The sequence below is a fragment of the Antechinus flavipes genome, chromosome 3 (genome assembly GCF_016432865.1).
Source record: "Antechinus flavipes isolate AdamAnt ecotype Samford, QLD, Australia chromosome 3, AdamAnt_v2, whole genome shotgun sequence".
NCBI lineage: Eukaryota > Metazoa > Chordata > Mammalia > Dasyuromorphia > Dasyuridae > Antechinus > Antechinus flavipes.
The window spans coordinates 426,328,241-426,348,458 of NC_067400.1; the positions used below are offsets into that span (position 1 = coordinate 426,328,241).

General features: G+C 34.4%; 1 long non-coding RNA gene across 1 annotated transcript in view; it reads right to left on the reverse strand.

The window, feature by feature from the left end:
- LOC127554591 (uncharacterized) overlaps positions 1–20,218 on the reverse strand; it is a 157,774-nt gene that overhangs the window by 105,379 nt on the left and 32,177 nt on the right. Inside the window, exon 2 of the long non-coding RNA XR_007952015.1 lies at positions 5,716–5,812. This is a non-coding gene — a long non-coding RNA (uncharacterized LOC127554591). The remainder of the gene's footprint in view (positions 1–5,715; positions 5,813–20,218) is intronic.

Here is a 20,218-nt window from a genome sequence, read left to right on the forward strand (position 1 = left end):
TAGGCAAATGCCTTTCTGCTTTGGAGTAGAATATAAGAATGCTCTTTGTTTACTGAAGTGACGCCAAAAAGAGGAAAAGAACAAATGGATAGGGAGTCAATCCTGATGCAAGAAGGATGGTGCCCCTTTGCCTGAAAGCAGCCACAGAAGCACTTTGGCAGCTTAAATAGCAACAATGGGCTGTTCTGCTCTCTGGCTGTTCCCTGAGCAGGGGAACTCCCTTTCCTCTTAGCTGTCCTCTCCAGATGCTAAACTAGTCCATGTACTGTCCAATAAGGGGGGAGGGGTGTTTTTCCTCTGAATCTCATTCCGTTTCAGTTTCTGAAGGTCACTGGCTCTTCTGTCACTCAGGCCATTTATTCTGGAGGTAGAAAATAACAAAATGAACCATCTCATCTTGATGAGACAAATTATATGGGGAAACACTTAAAAGGAACTTAAAATGTGCTATAGGTAGATATAACTCTGATTCTTCCAAAGATTGGAGGGTGGAACTGGAAAGCAGTTAAGTAAATTTTCTTCTTTGTTCCTAATTGATTCTAAATCTAGAACCACCAATGAAATATAACTCTGGCAATGGTGTTTCTAGACAACAAAAGGCAGTAACTGGAATGGAGAGAATAACATATTTAAAGATTGAGACATATTTAATCCTTATATACCAATACCACACCATAGTAGATAAAGATTTGATTTGAAGTCAAGCAGTGTCCTGTCCGGCAGGACATCAACAGTGGGTCATCGAGGGGAGCCGGGGCCGAGGAGGAGCAAAGGCTCCGTAAGACAACAGTCTGTAAGGCACACGTGCCTGGGAACAGGATCGGAGAGACAGAGAGGCAACTCAAGATTTAAGATGGTGAATGTCTCTGTTTAATGAATGAAGAGGGTTTAATTAAATATGATTTCTGAGTGGGAGGTTACAATGAGAAGAATTTCGGACCATAGGTGTGGCAGAAATCCTGGAGTATACTGTTATCTAGATCCTGGGCGGAGATGACCGATTTCTTGGGACACACATTATCTAATCTCAGGAATTTAGGGTGTTTGCTACTCTTCTTAGCTCTTTGTCTCCTGCCTCCAAGGACATGGTCTCCGGCAGTCTTCAAGGACATGGTCTCTGACATATCCTCAAGAACATGGTCTCTGGCATATCCCCCTTTCTTTATTTATTTATGGGTGGGAGGCCTGTCTTAGGCTATGTGGCCGGCATCCATATTCAGTACCCAAGTAATCCGACCTTAAAAGGCCAGAAAAGGGCAGGACCCCTGTCTTAGGCTATGTGGGCGGCATCCGTCCCAGCACCCCAGCATCAAACTTCCGGGGTGTGCTTCTGGAAAACGGGCCCACAATAATCCCGTCATTGGGTGTTCCTGCAGCCAGAGGGTATGATGATCCTGAAATATGGGGCCACAATAATCCCGTCATTGGCTCACCCACAGCTTATCTACTGAATGCGGGGGGGGGTGGGGGGGGGGGGTGGGGGGTTCCTGAGACCAGACCTTGTATGGATATGAGGAGGGGGTGAAAAGGGGTGAGGGGGATGAGGATGTCAAATGACCATTCCCCATATAAATCCCAAGAGCAAATCAAAATCCCTATACATAACAGACTAATACAGTAGCATTTCCTTCAAAGCCCTCAAACATAACAGCAATAATTACAGTTTTATAATTCTATCTTTCACTTGTAAGTTGAAAGGATGAAGAAAATACTTGCAAAAGATAAATTTTTAGCTGAAACATAAAGGAAAACAGGGAAACCTTTTCTATATATACTTACATTCATGAGGTAATCAACTTTGGTCCAGGTCAAGAGCTGTCAAGTGCTTTTTGCCAAAGTGTCCACTTTCAAAAAGCGCAAGAAAATACAGTATAGAGGAATATCCTCTTTAATCTAGGGGAAAGAGAAAGTTCCAAGGCTTTCAGCCTTTTTTTTTTTAATTCTGAAGCCTATAACATTTTTTAATCACACTAGAATTTTCTATGCTACTATGACTTGTTTTCTTCTCCATTTACTCAATAAGTATTTGCTAAATACATATTTTATGGCAGGAACTGTGCTAGATTCTGAAGATTCAAAAATAAAAATGAAATAGAATCTATTTTCAAAAATGATTGAATACTATTGGAGGGAAAATATAAAAAGTAATTTTGTTGGGGAAGAGTGAAGTAGTAACTGGGAGAATCAGAATGGGTCTCATTGGAAAAAGCAGAAGGAATTAAAGATGTGAAGGACACGAAAGAGTTCATTTCAAGCATGGGGAACAGTCTGCGCAAAGACCTGGAGATGAGAGATCAAAGTATGGAGAAAAACAAGTTCAGTTAAAATGTGAAATGTGAAAGGGGATAATGTTCAGTAACCCCAAAAAGGTAGGCTATATTCAGATTGTGAAAGATAGATAGATGTTATAATCTTACTCAATGTCCATTTGAAAAAGAAAGATGATGGATAGATGATGGATGGATAGATAGGTATATAGATAGATGGAAGGATCTGTGGGTGGGTGAATCATGGAAATAAGTAAGATCTAGATAGAATGATATAATGATAGATGATATGTATTTAGATAGAGGTGATAGATAAACAGATGAAGATAATAGATGTTAGGCAAAAAGATAGAAAGATATGAAAATAATAGATAGGCATAATAATAAATCACCCTATAATATAGTCATCTGCTTGTATTTGAAAAGCTCCAAGGAAGGAAATCCATCATCTTCCAAGGCAGCTCATGATCTTTTTGGACAGCTTTAACTGTTAGAAAGATTTTCTTAGCACCAACCTGAAATCTGCCTCTTTTCAATTTGTTCAAAAGAACAAATCTAATTCTATCTCCACTTCACAGTTTTTCAATTACTTGAAGTTAGCCACTATCCTATGTGGGCAGTTAGGTAGCATGGTGGATAGAGTGCAGTGCCTAGAGTGAAAAAAGACATGAGTTCAAATCTTACTTCAGATACTTATTAGCAATGTGACTCTGGGCAAATCACTTACCTCTGTCATTTTCTTTAATGGAGATGGAGTAAAATGGAGATAACAACAGCAGCTACCCACTATGATATATACTTAGTCTTTCATTCTCCCCCCTTACCTTCCATTACATTTAGATTGTCACCAACTTATCCCAGTTTAATGAATCATCTAAACTCTTTCAAAGTCATTATTTTTATTTTCAATCTCCCATTAGTTACATCAGGTTCGATTTTGTGAAAGTCATTTTCCAAAGTAGAAGTTTTATTCCCAGTGCCTAGCATCATGTCTTTATACTCAATAAATGTTTCTTGATGAGGATCATAAAAATGACAAGACAAGTCATTTATAATTAAGACAGAGACAAGTGGTAATGTCTCTCCTAAACTTGAAGACTAAACTGAATTCAAGGCTTTTGGAAGTTTGAGAAAATACTGAATCTGCGACTCATCACTTTCTAATTAATATACAAAATTTGCAAATGCACTACTCTATATTATTAGCTTCATTAATATCCACAGAGTTTAGTAAAATGCTTTGTATTTAGTAAATACTTAAATGCTGTATTCATTTGCTCCATTTGTTTATTTTTACCAGTTTGAATTACCCATCCAAATAGTAATAGCTAATTATTAAAATTGGAGGGAGCCCCAGGTTTTTTTCTCTGTACTATTTTCTTGTCTAAACTGATTGAAAGGCTCATTGAAAATAGGATTAAGATTCTCCTCATTCTGGTTATTGCTACTCCACTTAACCAGATCAGACGTCTAATCTAAGGTGAAATTCCCTTCTGCTCAGGCTTGGATAAGAAGATAAATTCTTTGGATAGATTGCCCAAGCCTAGGAATAACTTAGATGTAAATGAAATAATCACAATTCATTGGAAAAGGTCCATACACTCACAGTATTATTTATTTTCCCATTAATTGTTAACCAATCAGAGTTTATTATCACCCCCAGGAACACCTTTCTTCCAAGGGCATATAAGTCTTTAGCCCACCACTATGATTGTCTTTGACATTGGAAAATACCATAGGCCTCCTTTTGGTAAAATGCTGGCATTATTAGTAAAATGACTAATTACCAGAAATTATATCTCTCCAAATTTTTAAATGACACAAGTGTTTTGATAAATTGATGATCTAGTCACAAAACACACATGAAAAGCTAGCTGTAACCTAAAGTATCAAATTAAGCAAGGTTTTCTTTTTGATCCTCTCTTCCTTCCCTTATCTTATGTCTCTATGGCATTTCCAGGGGCCCCTGTTTCAATAATCTTTCCACATCTATGTTCCTGGTCCCCTTTATTTCTGACTCATTTTACCTAACCTCCTCCAATCATTCTATATTACTCCTGTAGGACATTGCTCCTAGCTACTTACAGTATTGTAAGCTTCCCAGTACTGTGGGGAAAAAAACACTGGACTCGGTTAGAAGACCCAAATTCAAATCCTAGTTCTGCCACTTACTCCTTGTGTAACTTTAGACAAGTCACTTAATCCCTGAGAGCCTCAGTTTCCCTGTTTGTAAAATGAGGTGAGTTGGACTAGATGGTCTCTGAGGTTTCCTCTTAGTTATAAATAAATCTTATTATATCTAAGAAAAACATGGTTTCAGTAGCCTGATACTGAAATATGCTTCCTCATTAAAGAGATCCTGGTTTGAAATAAGTGTAATAGGGGTCAGAGGAGATGGCCTCCTTTGAAAGCAATTATGTGGAAGGCAAGTGCTTTAAAGTAACTGAAATATGTGAAGATATACTATGATTGGCTCTCGGAAGTTAAGCAAGTCATAAAGAGTTGGTGGTGGTTGTTGTTGCTGCTGCTGTTGCTGCTGTTGTTGATGAGTCATTCAATTATGTCTGATTTTTCATGACCCCCATGGATTACACCATCTGTGGGGTTTCTCAGCAAAGATATTGAAGTGGTTGCTTTCCTATGGAGTATTTTAAAAAATAAAAAGACTTATCACCTCCATTTTCTATCTTTACTTGGGGGGCATCTAGGTGATTAGTGAAAAGAATGAACCACAGCCCAAGAGTAGCTGAAATTCAGGCTTATCTAGCAATCATGTCATATCCTGAGATGAACTTATGGAACTGAAATTATATAGGAAATGAGCTAAGTTGGTCCTCCTCATCCTAAAAATTCAGATCATATATGAGAAAATGTCCCCAAGATGATGAGGAAAGATCTGCATATCTGTTCTTGCTATATCTGAAAAAAAAATATCTCTTTGTAAAAGTCAATGTTAAGTAGTTAAAGGGAATTCAGCTGCCAGTTACTCTCTCACAAATGCAAAAGCAAAGTTTTTAGGGAATGAAAATATGGAAGTAGAGAAAAAAATCCACCCACTATAGTACCCAGGCACATAGCAGGCCTTCCTCTGAGAGATAGGGCCAGAGGATAAATGTTACATAAGCTAAATCACAAGGAAGAGGTGTGAATAACAGCCTGACATTTCACCAAACACATCTTTGAACTGCCCTCATTATTAACTCAAGCAATTGTGTTTATAGATTTTATCTTATTTTTATGAATACTGCCTTTGTTAGAATCTCCAAGCATATCTTTTACCCCAAAAAGTCCAAATCAGAATTCCAAGACATGTCAACAAGATTTTCATATATGCTCTATCGATTTACAGATTATGAGATCCTTGACGTAAATATTTGAATATAAACAGAGACCCTTAACTTTAATAAAAAATAGCATCTTGGTGGTATAGAAGATAAGATTGTCTGACCTGGAGTTAGGAAGTCCTGAATTCCAATCCAGCCTCGGGTGGTTGGTAGCTGTGTGATTTGGGTCAAGTCACTTAACACATGCCTCCATTTGCTCAACTGTAAATTAAAATAGGGATAGTAACTGCATCTACCTCCCACGTAATGAGGATCTAATAAGATATATAAGTGCTTTGTAAAACACAGCATAGTTTCTGGCACATGAGAGGGACTATATAAATGTTTGTTGCCTGTTATTAAATCCAGTCCATTAAATCTATTCTTCTCTGTCATATTCAAATTTAACACAAGAAGGCTCTTTCAATCCATGTCACCTTGTGACATGAGAACTACCCATCAAACAACCCTTCTATTATTTAGCTTTTATGTGTCAAAGGCAGTATTTGATACTAGGTCTTTCTGGCCCCAACATCAAGGACTCTCTTTGCTACACCAAACTATCTGTGTTCACACTCAGTAAAATGTAGAAAAAAAACAAAAACAGAAATAAAGTATATTTCCGCAGAGATTTGCTTTTCTGTGTTTTCTTTCCCATCACATTAACCTTTTGTGTAATAGCTCCATCTACTGGCAACTAAAATAAATACTTTTTCAAACTTTAGCCTAAACCACATCATAATATATACCCTTATGCAAACATTTAAACTATTCTGAAAGAGGTAGATACAAATTATCAATATCTTGTACAAAGCATCTTCCTTTAAAAACTGTCCTGAAGCATTCTTCAGCTTTAAAATTTTGGTCAATAAAATAAGCAGCTGTGGATTGATTCCAGTGGACTAACGAACATTGCCCACCTGGTAACAAAAAATGGATGGATAAAAATGCACAATAAGAAACACATTTTTGGACATGATCAACGTAGAAATTCAGTTTATTTAGATATCCTCTTATAATAATTTAATTTTCTTTTCTTACCTTTTTTCTCCCATAAGGGAAAAATAAATTCTTGATAATGGGAGGGGGGAATTAAGGAAGAATCATTTGTGGGAAGAACACTGGATTTGGAATCAAGTAACTTGGTTTCCTGTTTTAGTTAAAAAATACTTTCTAGCTTGATCCTGGGATCTCTTTTAGAAATTGGAATGATAATTATACATCCTATTTTACAGAGTTCTTTTGTAATGAAATAGTGTCAGTAGAGATAATTTTTGTATTTTTCTATTATATACTCTACAAATGAGTTACTTTTATTATTGTTTCCTTAAAAATTGTTTCATTGTTTCAATAGCTAACATATATATATATATATATTCAAAGCAGTGGAGGCATCCTTCCTAGCTGAAACACAAAGGCCCTTTGAGGAAGAAACAGGAGGCAGAATGTTCCAGGCAAGTCAAACCACCACCACCACCTTGATCACCATCTTATCTTAGACCCTGATGGAGACTGTCAAGGGTCCTGGACCCAACATCTTTAAGAATAGCAATGTTTCTAGCCCAGTGCCCTCAGTGTTCAATCTGGAAAACAACTTTTGTGGAACTATAGCCTGGAAACTATTACTGCAGGTCCATAGCCCACAGCTAAGATCCCAAAAAATTCTGGCTACTGGAGTCCTTTGCACTATCAGATGGTTCAATATCAGAAACAAATATTTTTTTTTGGTGGGAGTGACATTAAAGAATTGGCATTTTGAGGCAGCTAAATGGCACAGTCAATAGAGCACTGAGTCTGGAATCAGGAGGACTTGAGTTCAAATCCAGACTCAGACATGGAATACTTACTAGCTGTGTGATCCTGGGAAAGTTGCTTAGCCCCAATTGTCTAGTGGGGGGGGGGAAGAATCTGCATGCCTCTTTGCCTTGCTGATAAATCCCAAGGACTATGGAGTCTCTCCATGTAATTCCATTTGCTAGTTAACAGCAAAAGCTCAACCCTTCCATAAATATATGGAATTCTGCCATTAGAATATAGGCTCCTTTATAAACAGAGATCATCTTATTTTTCTCTTTGTAACCCCAGTACTTAGAACAGTAATTTGCACAAAGTGAAAACTTATTAAATGTCTTATTTGTTCATTACATTATTTTATATGAATCTTACAACAACTTTAGAAAATAATTGCTACAGGTGTTATTATCTCCATTTGATAAATGAGAAAAACAAAGATCAGAGAAGTTAAAAGATGAGCCCTACCACCCTACTCCCAACATAAAGAGTTTGGGCTTATTTTCCTTACATCCCTTTTATTAGATTTATAGTAGACTTTGTGTACTCCCCCAATAATAGCAAGCAGCTTCCCTTATGAGTATTCAAATTCACAGTTTCAAAATATACCAATTCTATTTATACAGTGAAGAACACAATTTAAATAAAGTTGAATGGGCTACTCTAATCCCAGTTAAAACCTCCATAATTTAAAATATCCTCTTGAATGAGAAAAATCCTTGGGAAGTACAGCAAAATGGTCAATGTTCAACCCCCATGCCATTGCCCCTACTCCCCACCTTCAGCTGCCATTGCCAATGTAATTACCCTAGTGACTTTTCATCTTTCCAGGTTTTGTTCCCCATAGGGTTTTATTGCTCTGCACTTGGCCCAAATTTTCTAGCCTTGACCACTTTACTGCTCCCAGTTGTTCAGCTGTCCCCTAGCTGGCTCTGCTTATTAGCTTTTCACCAAGGATTTGAGCAGATGGCCTATGAAAAAACTATTTTGACATTTCAGATGATAGGGCTCTTGCTGCTTCATACACACACACACACACACACACACATACACACACACACACACACATACACACACACATGTGTTAAAGTGTCTCATTTTATACCTGAGTCCTAAATCTTTGCAAATGGCCAAAAGAACACTTGCTCCTTGATTTATTTTTTCATTCTGCCTTAACTCCTACTAAGTTAGTACAATTTGCTTTTTCTATTCTCCAGCACCTAGGCACTTTGCCGACCATTCCGTCCAAAACTCCCATTGAAATTTTTGAAGGATTCTTGTTCTGTTTTCTTTTTTTTTTCTATTTCCCACCTTGCCATAGGGTAGCTAGGCTGGACTGAAAAATCACCCCCAGAATTGCCTCTTAAAAGAGCTTCAAAATGGGGCTGGAGATGATGGAGAAAAACCATTGGCTCCTTGGACCTCAAAATTAAAAGAATAAATCTGATCCACATATTTGTGATCTATTTGTACTACTCTTTCTTCTCACAAATTAAGTCCCTCATTCCTACAGGCTCTATTTTCAGCTATTATTCATTCATAGAAAGAAAACCTTCCATAACATTGCTGCTAAAATGTCAATAAGAAATTAAGATATAAAACTTCCCAGATATGTTTGCATTCTATCATGGGAATATAATAGTCATGGTGACTTAAAACCCAAAGCACTACACATCTAACATTGAACATTTCATGTGTCAAGGCATACCAATGAGTGCAATCTTTAAGGTCAAGGAGAAGGGATTTAAGTTAGAAGCAAAGTTGTTAGTTTAAAAATAATTTATTACTATTGTTAAATTATTTAAATGATTAATTTTAAGTAAATACAAATACTTTAATCTAAAAATTATTATATTCATATTTGCAACAGAGAAAATTAGAGCAGGTCTTTCTAACTACGGCAACCCTTAGCTTAATTATTCCAGTAACCAACCTGTTAATACATGTAATTCCCACAACTCTCCTTTGTTCATCTCCCCACTATGTTTCTATAATTTTAATTATTATGTTAAAATATTCATTATTTTATGTGATTGTTCAATGCTGAAGCTTAGTTTGAGAATATTATATTAAATAGTGGAATTAAATCAAATGGGAGTTAGAAAATATTTTTAACACAACCACCACAAGAATAGATATTTAATAAAAGATTTATTAGAAATTGTGTGTTCTAATTATATATAACTTGAATAATATAGAAATATTGTTTTTTAAATGGAATCTTATTGCACAAGTATAGAATATTGCACACATTGTCCTATATGTTGACTAGTTTGTGAATTTTTCTATTCCTCTTTTTTAAAAAGTCTGTTTTAAAAGTCAAGTTTTAAGAAGGGCTGACTTTTTGAAAGGAAGAAGTGACATAAATAAAATTTATTATTATTATTATTAAAGGTATTATACTTATCTAAATAAGAGATCTTCTAAAGAGGGTTCACATAATATAGGGAGTATAAAAGTCAATCCACTGATGTGTATGCAAAAAATCTAAGAGCTGAGGGGAACAGCAGAATTAGCATTACAGTGGATTTTGTTGCCACTGCTTGTTTTTGCTGTTCTCTGTCCTTTGCCTAAGTCTAGTGCAGTTGTTCTGAATGCTCAATATCTCATACTTCTTTGGAGATAGACAGCATGATTCTTCCACATTTGATTTCTCCCAACCCACCCCCACCAACCCCTCATAGGTGATGCACATCTTTAAAAAAAAAATGTACCAGCAACCAATTAGCACATTTTAAAACTATTATTTCCTCTATGTCCTCTCTTTAAATTTTTTTCTATTTTTTATGCTTATGTTTATTCTACATTGATTTGTTATTGTCCTTTATTCTTGAAGAGGACCAAAATAATATCACTACATTAAGGTCAAGTTACTGTACATTTGACTGATTGATCAGACAAATATAAACTTAAAAGATTCTGGTGGGAAACAATCCATCTCATGTTTCTGAGCCACTGTATGCAGGTACACTACACTGGGCAGTCCTGAATCTATGTCTCCCATGTCACACACAATTCCAAAGTTCTTCAGAAAGACTTTGAGAAATGACTCACTTTCCTGGCATGTTGTCCAGGTTTCATAAGTGTACAAGAATAAAGTCAGCACAACAGCTCTGTATACCCTTCAGCTTGGTAGTCAGTCTAATACCTCTTCCCTCCTAGACTTTCCATCAGACCTTCTCAAATACTGAGCTAGCTTTGCCAATGCATGCATCCACCTCATTGTCTCTATGTACATCCCTAGAAAGTATACTGCCTAAGTTACTGAACATATCCATAGAATTCAAAATCTTTCCATTTACTGTAACTAATAGTTCCATCTATGGGATGATGCAGAACCTACTAGCTGGAGGATAACCTCTGTTTCTTGGTATTATCTGTCAAGCCAAAATTAGCATGAGTGGCAGATAATTGATTCACATTCTGTTGTATCCCAGGCTCAGAGACTGCATTGAGTATACAATCATCTCTGAACAAAAAAAGTTACACTCAACTCTCCCTCCCCTACAATCTTGGCTTGTAGACTTTTCATGTTAAATAATTTACCATCAGTATGAGCACTGACCTTAATGTTTTCAACCTCTTTAACAATATTGCTGAAAATATCATTGCTAAAAAACATGGGAGCAAATACACAGCCTTATATCACTCTATGGTGACTGGGAAAGCAAGAGAAGATCATTTATTGTCCAGAACCCATGTAAGAATATTGTCATGAAATTGACATATAATACTGATGAGCTTCTCTGAGCAACCAAATTTTGTCACAATTCTCCACAAGTTCTTATGACTGACAGTATTAGAGGCCTTACTCAGGTAGAAGAATGTTTTGTACAGACTTATATTTTTTATTATAGCTTTTTATTTACAAGATATATGCATAGATAATTTTTCAGCATTGACAGTTGCAAATCCTTTTGTTCCAACTATTTCCCTTCTTCCCCCACCCCTTCCCCTAGATGGCAGGTTGACCAATACATGTTAAATATGTTAAAGTAAAAGTTAAATACTACATATATATATATATATATATATATGTATATATATATATATATTATATATATATACAATACATAAATACAAAAAAAACAGTTATTTTGCTTGTACAGACTTATATTAAGCTCTTAGCATTTCTCCTAGAGTTGTCAGGCAGCAAACTGGTTAAATTTGCTGGGCTAATCCTTTGCTAAATCTGCTCATTGTTCAAGTAATAAAAGCATACCCATTGAAAGGTTGCTTTTCAAGTATGAGCTATGCTTTTGAGGGGATATCAATCCAAAGAACTTTCCATATAGGATAGGTTATGTGTGTTAGGGGAGGACACAAGTGAGCAGAAGTGATCTTGGATTTTATACAATGAATGAGAACAATGTTTTTCTTGAAAGTAATTTTGTATCCTTAGAGGAAAATGTTAGAACTAGATTTGAGAAATAATGTGATTAACAGAAAATGCAAATGGAATATGACAGTAGTATGTCTTAATTCCATATTCAGAATTTTCTTTGAATCAGAAATTGGCTAGTGTTTTAAAAGACACTGAAAAGCAGAGCTACTAGGTCAGATATGATATGTGTATGAGTATCTAGTTGATTATTTCAGTCAAATGTCCAAAGATTTCTAAACCAAATGGCAAGTCATAAGTAAAGAAATAAAGAAAAATTTCCCTACCTAAAGTAAAGTGTTCATTTATTAATCAGACATAAGTAGAAAAAAAATCAGTACCAGAATTGGTTGAAGCAAGCTACCCAGTTATTTATCAGAAATTTAAATTTGAATAAAATATTTTTACAACTTATTTAATAAGATTTTTGTGAGAATCAAATGAGAAATTTATGAAAGCTTCTATATAATTGTAAACAGCATACTTTTTTAAATTAAAGCAATAAATTGGCAAAAATATTTCACAAGTTCCTTAATTATCATATAAAAATGGATAGTTCTGTTGAACCAAGGAAACTTAACGAAGAGGAGGGTGATTTATATATAATTCCTCTGGTGTGTTAATTTCACTGCTTCGTTTGTCCCAAAGAATGATCAGTGCCAAGTTCACTATGTAATAAATATATCCCTGAATGCAGTAGTCTCAGCCTGGGTGCCAAGAGTTCTTATATCTTATTTAGAACTAGCAAGCCTTCTTGAAAAAGATTACTTTTTAAGTTGTGTTCTTGAATTGGAGTCTTCAGAGTGAGCCCATTTTAAAGACCACATACATTGTTCGGATAGAGCAGACCCAAGGGTATTCTATTTTACTCTTGAGAACAGTAAGCATGAGTCAGAGAACAAAAATGACTTCATCACAAAGCAATGCTGACAAAGAAATCAAAATTATTGAAATGAGTATGTTTTATTGGTTTGTTTATGATGCAGCATTGCTCATGAAAAGTGCTTAAGAATACACAGTGAATCAGGATATAGTCTCTCCATCCAGCCCAAGGTAGAGAGTGCTAGAACCAAAGTTAGAAAGACCCATGGTTAAAAAGATATATGTTCAAATTGTATATCAGATGCCTAGTTGTGTGATCCCAGATGAGTCATTCAACTTCTCAGAATTTTGGTTTATAAGCTTTTAAAATGAGAGGGTTGGATTCAATATCTTCTAAGAGCCCAACCACTTAAAATCTATGCTTGATTCCTATGTATGCTTCCTATATCACACAGCTTTGCCACTTGCTTTCAGGCATTCCATTTTTTTTCCATCAGAATTATTCAAGCTCATCAAGGTGAGTGCTATTATCGGGCTGCAAAAACATAGTTCAAGTAAGATATATGATAGCAACTCATAGTTCTTAAGGGCTAGGACAGTGAAATGCAAACTTCAGAAAGACCTATCAAGTCATTAAAGTTTCAAACATGAATTGGGCTTAGTAAGAAAATGTGCCTGCCTACTTGAAAATGAAGACACTCTCCATCAGGTTAGCCACCCATCTATGGATTCTTTTTGTCAATAGTAACTCATAAATGTTATCTACTAAGGCATGAAGGAGCTAAGATTTACACCAAGGAAAAAACATTTACACTGATCAGATCTTTTGAAGTCTAGCATTAAGACACATACAACCTAATGCTTTGCTTTACATGTCTACATTTAAAAGTTTTTTTTTAATCTACAGTTTTATGAAACCTAATTCTTTATATCTTTCATCTCCATAAGATGAATACACTGAAACACTTTTAGAATTATCCTTAAAGGGCTTTTATTTTTTTCCCCCTTGACATAGTAGTTGAAATGTCAATGTTCTTCCTGACTATATTTTATTGGTTAAAACATCCCCATTGACTTCTAATAAGTTTCCTTCATTCGTTTATAGGAACAAGTGAATGGTAGCTATTAAATTTTATAACCTTTACCTTCTTTGAACAGCTATTTCTTTAGAGGTTTTTAGACCATCCTCAAGTACTATTTTAAGAATTCCAAGGAGTAATAACTTGTCCTGAAGACACACTTTTAAGTTTATTTAATTCTATGTGTAGAAATTAACTAAAGCTTAGGCTGGTGATTTTACAATTCCCAATCACATACTCATAAACAAAATTAATTCCATTGTGAGAAGTCTATAGAGATGTTTTAACAGTTAAGAATTGTAATGTTCTGAGGTGCAAAGGATTTTTAAATTTTGTATTCAATTTCTAGGAAAATGTATTAGGGAATAGGTCTCTCTTTGGGGGTTTTTTTTCTCCATCTTCAGGCTTAGTTCTAGAGCATGCTAAAGTAGGTAGTGATGGATTTACTTCAATATTCATTTATTGTGGATGACACTGTATCAATTGCATGAAGTCCTGATATATCATTTTGCCATCTCAGTAAGACTCATCAATCTATATGGGAAAAGCCAAATGGATGAAAAATATATTGTTCAATTTATGACATTTAGTTGGATGGAATGCCCATTAAGTTAGTTTATCAATAGACATTTCTTAGATATCAGTGCATATGGGCAATGATCTCAGTTTATAATAAAGTGAAAGATGAGGAGTAATCTTAATTACACTAGGAAGTGGCACAATATTTTTAATGATTCCAAGCAATTGTTGATATAGTTCTTGTTCCCAACACTAAGATTTTTCTAGTATGTGCTACAAATCACATAATATCATGATCAAAGAAGAATCAAATTGCAAGATGCTCAAAATACAGTGAAAAAATATTAGGTAGATGTAAGTAGCCAGAAGAATACATATTTATATATTCTTGATGACAAATTCAGTACCCAGAGTATAGCTGACCCTTAATAAATGTTGAACAAATGAATCAATAAATTAATAAGAAATAAGTCACACATGAAAACTAATGTAAAAAGCATCATCAAGGAGTCATAAGTAGACAAAGAGTTTGACTAATGGTGCAGCAAGATCAAGAATTAACAAATGATTAGCCTCAATATTGCCCTAGGTTAAGAGTTACAAAGGAAACTTTTCTGAAAATTTCCTCTATCAAAGATTTATGGAAGGACATTGAAAAGAATTATATAGGATAATAAGGATTAGGTAAATTATATAATACACTGATAAAAAAAATACTCACATATATCCACTGAATAAATGAAATAATATTTTCCCGAAGTTCCAAGCAAAAAAAGCTTTCCCCTGGATATTCTAAAACATTATCATGTCTTTCCTTTCTTCTAAAATTCTTAAAATCAGTTTGATAGTGTGGTAAGATCACTGAGCTATTTAACAATGAGGGATAGTCAAAAGGATATTTGATTTAGAGTTAGAAAGAATAGAATATGAGTACTAGTTCAGTGATTTAAGTTAATTACATAATGTGTCCCAGTTTCAATTTCCCTATCTGTAAAATATGTGTTACTATTTATTATAAAGACTTGACAAGAGAGTTGTTATGAGTGAAAGGGAGAAGGAAATTTTGTATGTAAAGAGTTTTATTTTTAAAAAAATTAAAAATTATAAAGATTTCAGTTATTCTAATATAATATAACTAAAAGATATGTGATTTTATTAGTATAGTGCTCACAAACTCATAGTCATCTCCATGAGACATTAGAGCAGATCTTTAGAAGGTAGTTAGAATTATTAATACCATTTATATCAAGTCAATCATATCTCTTAAAATACCCCATCTTATTTCTTCCTTTATTGATAGGTTCACCTCACATGACTCTTTGCCCTCCCTTATATCTACAAATCCTAAAATTTCTAGGTTTGTTTCTCTTGTTTCTATAATCTTAATAGGATTCCAGTCATAATATATCAATCAATCAACTAGCATTTACTAAGCACATACTCTATGCCAGGCACTGTGCTAAACACTGAGTATGTAATAAAAGCAATGTTTGTGTATGTGTGTATGCACATATTAAGTTAGTTTATCAATAGACATTTCTTAGACATCAGTGCATATGGGCAATGATCTCAGTTTATAATAAAGTGAAAGATGAGGAGTAATATGAGGAAGACAACATGAAAGCAACTAAAAATAAACAAAATATATACATAATAAATTAGGGAGGATAGTCTTATAGGAATGTACTAAGCAGGATCAGAAAGTGCTTCTTGCAATATGTGAGACTTTAGGTGAGATTTAAAGAAAATCAGGTTAGGGTGAAAGTAGAGAGGAGAAGAAATAGTATTACAGGAGTTGGGGAAAGCCAATAAAAATTTTCAGGAATGGGATATGAAGTATCTTATTCTAGGAACAAAAAGACAACTAGTACCACTGAATCACAGATTCATTGGAGAGGATTGTGCATAAAAAGACTGGAAAGATAGAAATAAGCTAGATTAGAAAGTATTTTAAAACATAAAGGATTTCACATATGGTCTTAGAATTAATTGGTAGGCACAAGATAAATTAAATTAAGGGAGTTTAGTGACATAGCCAGACTTGTACTTTAGGAAGATCATTTTTATAGCTGAGTGAAGAATGGACTGGATCAGGGAGAAACTTGAGACAGAAAGAATAATAAACACACTATTGTAGAAGTCCAGAAATTGAGATGAAGAGAGCTTCAGAAAGGGTGATGGTATTGTCACAGGAGAGAGGGGGACATATATAAAAGATGCTATTAAAGCAGAAATGATGGGACTTGACAACTAAGATGTAGATAGGAGCCATGGGAAAGAAAATTTCTATTTCAGTGTATCTGGAAATGGACATGAGAGAAATTAGAAAGTTTCGGTTTTTAGTTTCTAGTAAATAACAGCTTCTTTCCTGTCCATTGCTTAGTCTATGTGAGATTTGGAAGTACCATTTATATTTTCAGGGGAAAAATAATATTTCAACTCTTTGATAAATATGTGATCTCATCAAGATGGATACTCCTTCCAATGGTGGCAGAAATTGAGAGATGTCTTGTATGAATCCTCCTAAAATCCTTCATAGGAAGATCCAATCAGTTCAATTACAAAATACTATTTCCACATGACCTCACTTAATTCTCAGAGTAAACCAATGAAGAAGAGAGTTTACAAATTATTATTCCCATTTTGTAGATTAGAAAACTGAGGTTCAAAGAGGTTGATTGATTGCCCAGGGTGAGTTAAAGATCTAACTGAAACTTGGAACTACAACTTGATTTTGATATTTCTAATCATTTTTATGACCATCTTTTTCAATTTTTGAGAATTCTTAGAGAATCAGGAACAGGCAATACAAAAAGTTAAATTAAATTACCTCTAAAAGTGCTAAGACTTAATATTTACTTCTTGTCCCAGGATAGTAGACGGAACCTTTGAGAACCCAATGGACTTAAATTTCAACTTTCTCTAAGTACTGTGTGAACTTGAATAAGTCACAATGTTTCAGGAACTCATCGTAGTCAATTTTGACATGAGAAGATTAACTAGATAATCTTTAAAGTCCCTTCCAGCTTTAATGTTTTGTAACACTGAATAGTTCATAGAGGGATTGTAATAAGGGTTTTCAGTGTTGATAGCCACAAGACATCTCCTTTATAAAAAAGAGACAAGACTGGGATAATCCTTAATTTCCTCTGATGTGATTATTTTCCAGTACAGTATCAGATGATGTCAAATTCCTGATGACAATAGAAGAACAAGAGAAATATTTTGTACTTCAATCTAAGGAGAGCAATTAACTTCATAATATTGCTTTGGGTTAAAGACAGTCTTAAGAAGGTCAAAATGATAATTTGGTCAAAAGTATAAAATCTTTTACGCTTGAATAATTTCTTCAGTTTAGTAAAAGTCAGTATGTTTCAAGTAGATTTGTCATTTTGCAAATATTAATTTTTTCTCTATTGCAATCAAGAAAAGATTGAAACATTAAAATTGTTTTAGAAGTAACAACAGTTAGACTTTTAAGCATTAGATAATTTTGAGAATCTTATTGCTCTGATTTTTCAAGATAAATAAGCAAATATTTAATTATTTGATATAATATTTAGAAGTTATTTTTGCCAAATGATTATATAAATCTTCCATAGGCAAACTTTTCTCAAAGTTTTACATATTATTGCATTAAAATAGTCAATGCACATGTGCATAGGTACTCTATTGCAAAAAGTAAATAAATAAAAATAAAAACTTTCATTTTATCCATCTATCCCTTCTAGCTGTCATCTCATATGTTTGATCTTTTTAGTAGAATTTCCCTTGAGGTCATTTACAGTCAATGCCTCCATTCTTCTTCCTCCCACTTTCTTCTTTAACTCTCTACAATCTAGCTTCTAATCTCATCATTCAAGTAAAATTGCTCTCTCAAAATAACCACTGGTCTCTTAATTGCCAAATATAATAGGCATTTCTCAATATTCATCTTTCTCGATCTCTCTGCAGCCCTTTGATGCTGTTGATCACCATTTTCTCTTTGATATTCTCTTTTCTTCAGGGTTCCATGACACTATTCAGTCTTGGTTGTCCTCCATAGCATGTCTTGTATCTTTTTCTCCTCTGACAATACTATGATCCAGGCCTGAGGTATTGTCATTTCATAGGTATGAGGCATTATTTATTTATTTATTTCCAATTATACATGTACATTCTTTTTTTTTAATATTTCCATATGAGTCATGTTGGGAGAATGGAGTGGTGGTTCACACAGACAGGGACTTGAATGAATCCTGGACCCTCAGATTAAAAATCTGATTGCTCTACTGACTGAGCTAAAAAGTCAGAACAAAAGAGGAAAACCACAAGAAAAAAAAAAAAAAAACAGAAGGAAAAAAGATGAAAGTAGTGTACATTGATTCGCATTCAGTCTCCATGCTTCATTCTCTGGATGCCAATGGAGTTTCCCATTCAAAGTTTATTGGAATTGTCTTGGATCACTAAACAAATCATAGATGATCTTGTTGTTGTTGTGTATGTTTTCCTACACCTGTACTATTTCAATGCCTTTTGGTCAGTCCTTTGCTTAAACCTCTCTCCCCATTCTATTCTGTCTTCCACTCAGCAGTAAAACTGCTCTTTCCAAAGCACAAATCTAACCATGTCACGCTGCTGCTTAGTAAACTCCAGTTACTCTTTGATACTTTGTGTATCAAAAATAAATTCTTATATTTGTCTCTTCATAATCTTACCCTCTTCTACCTCACTAGTCTTTTTATGCCCTTCTTCTATCCTCCAATTTACATACTTTAGTACCTTAAGATATTGCTTTATTTACTTTCCCTAGTGTAAGGCACACTTATCTCACAACTTCAGAAATTTTCATTGCTTGTCTCCCATGCTATGAATTCTCTCCTTCTTTTTGTCTGTCATCTGGCCTCCCTGACTTCCTTTAAGTCCAGGTTTATTTTACAATAAGCTTTCCCTCATCCATTTTAATGCTAGTATCTTCCCTCAGATAATAATCTCCAATTTATCTTGTATATTTCTTATGCATAGTTGTTTATATAGTTCCCCTGTCTCATAAGATTCCAATCTCCCGTCTTTGTACCTGGCAGCTGATGATGTTTGGATAGAGCACAAAGCTGGAAGTGAGGGAAAGCTGGGTTCAAATCTGGCCTCAAATGCTATCTATGTGACCCTAGTCAATCACATAACCTATGTTGTTATTGTCTTTTTTTTAGTTTCCAAATTACAAAATGAGAATAAAAATAGTCATTCACTTTCAGGATTGTTTTGAGAATCAAAAGAGATAATGTTTATAGGTGGGGAAGGGAAGGAAAGCCCTTATCCTACTGCCTGGAATTTGATATACACTATATTCCCCACCCTTTTTTTTTTTGTATTCTCAGTGCTTATTAGGCATAGTACCTGGAAATAGTAGATGCTTAATAAATGCTTATTGTGAGACTGACAAAATTCTACTGATCATTTTACAGAATACCAATCCTGGGCTTAAAGTAGCTTGACTTTTTGTATTTGGAGTAAATGCAACAGCTTTTTACCTATGGATTACATAGATTTCTTCTACTCCAGACATCATTTTTTCCCTCCTCTTGGACTTTGCATTCTCAAATCTTCAGAAAAGAATGGGTCAATTTGATCATTCTCTTCTGTAGCCATAAAGTCTTGAGATCACTGGATTTCGGTCAGTATGTTTCAAGTAGATGAATCATTTTGCAAATGTTAATTATTTTCTCTATTGCAATCAGAAATAGATTAAAACAGTAAAATTGTTTTATGAAGTAACAAGAGTTAGGCTTTTAAGCATTAGATAGTTTAAGGTTTAGACTGCTAGTAAACAATAAAATATAGAGTATGCTATAATTCTTTTTGTATTATATAGTTAACAAATTCTAGTTTCAGAATCATTTTAGGAAACATTGCACAACATTTGGAGCAAAATTGATCAGTCTCTGGGAATTTATTAATGTATCCTTACTTAGCTTTATTCAAGATTGTGAATTCTTACTCATTTTCCCAGCCTCATTAAGGAAGATTTCAGGCAAGGATCCTTTAGGAGATGTGGGT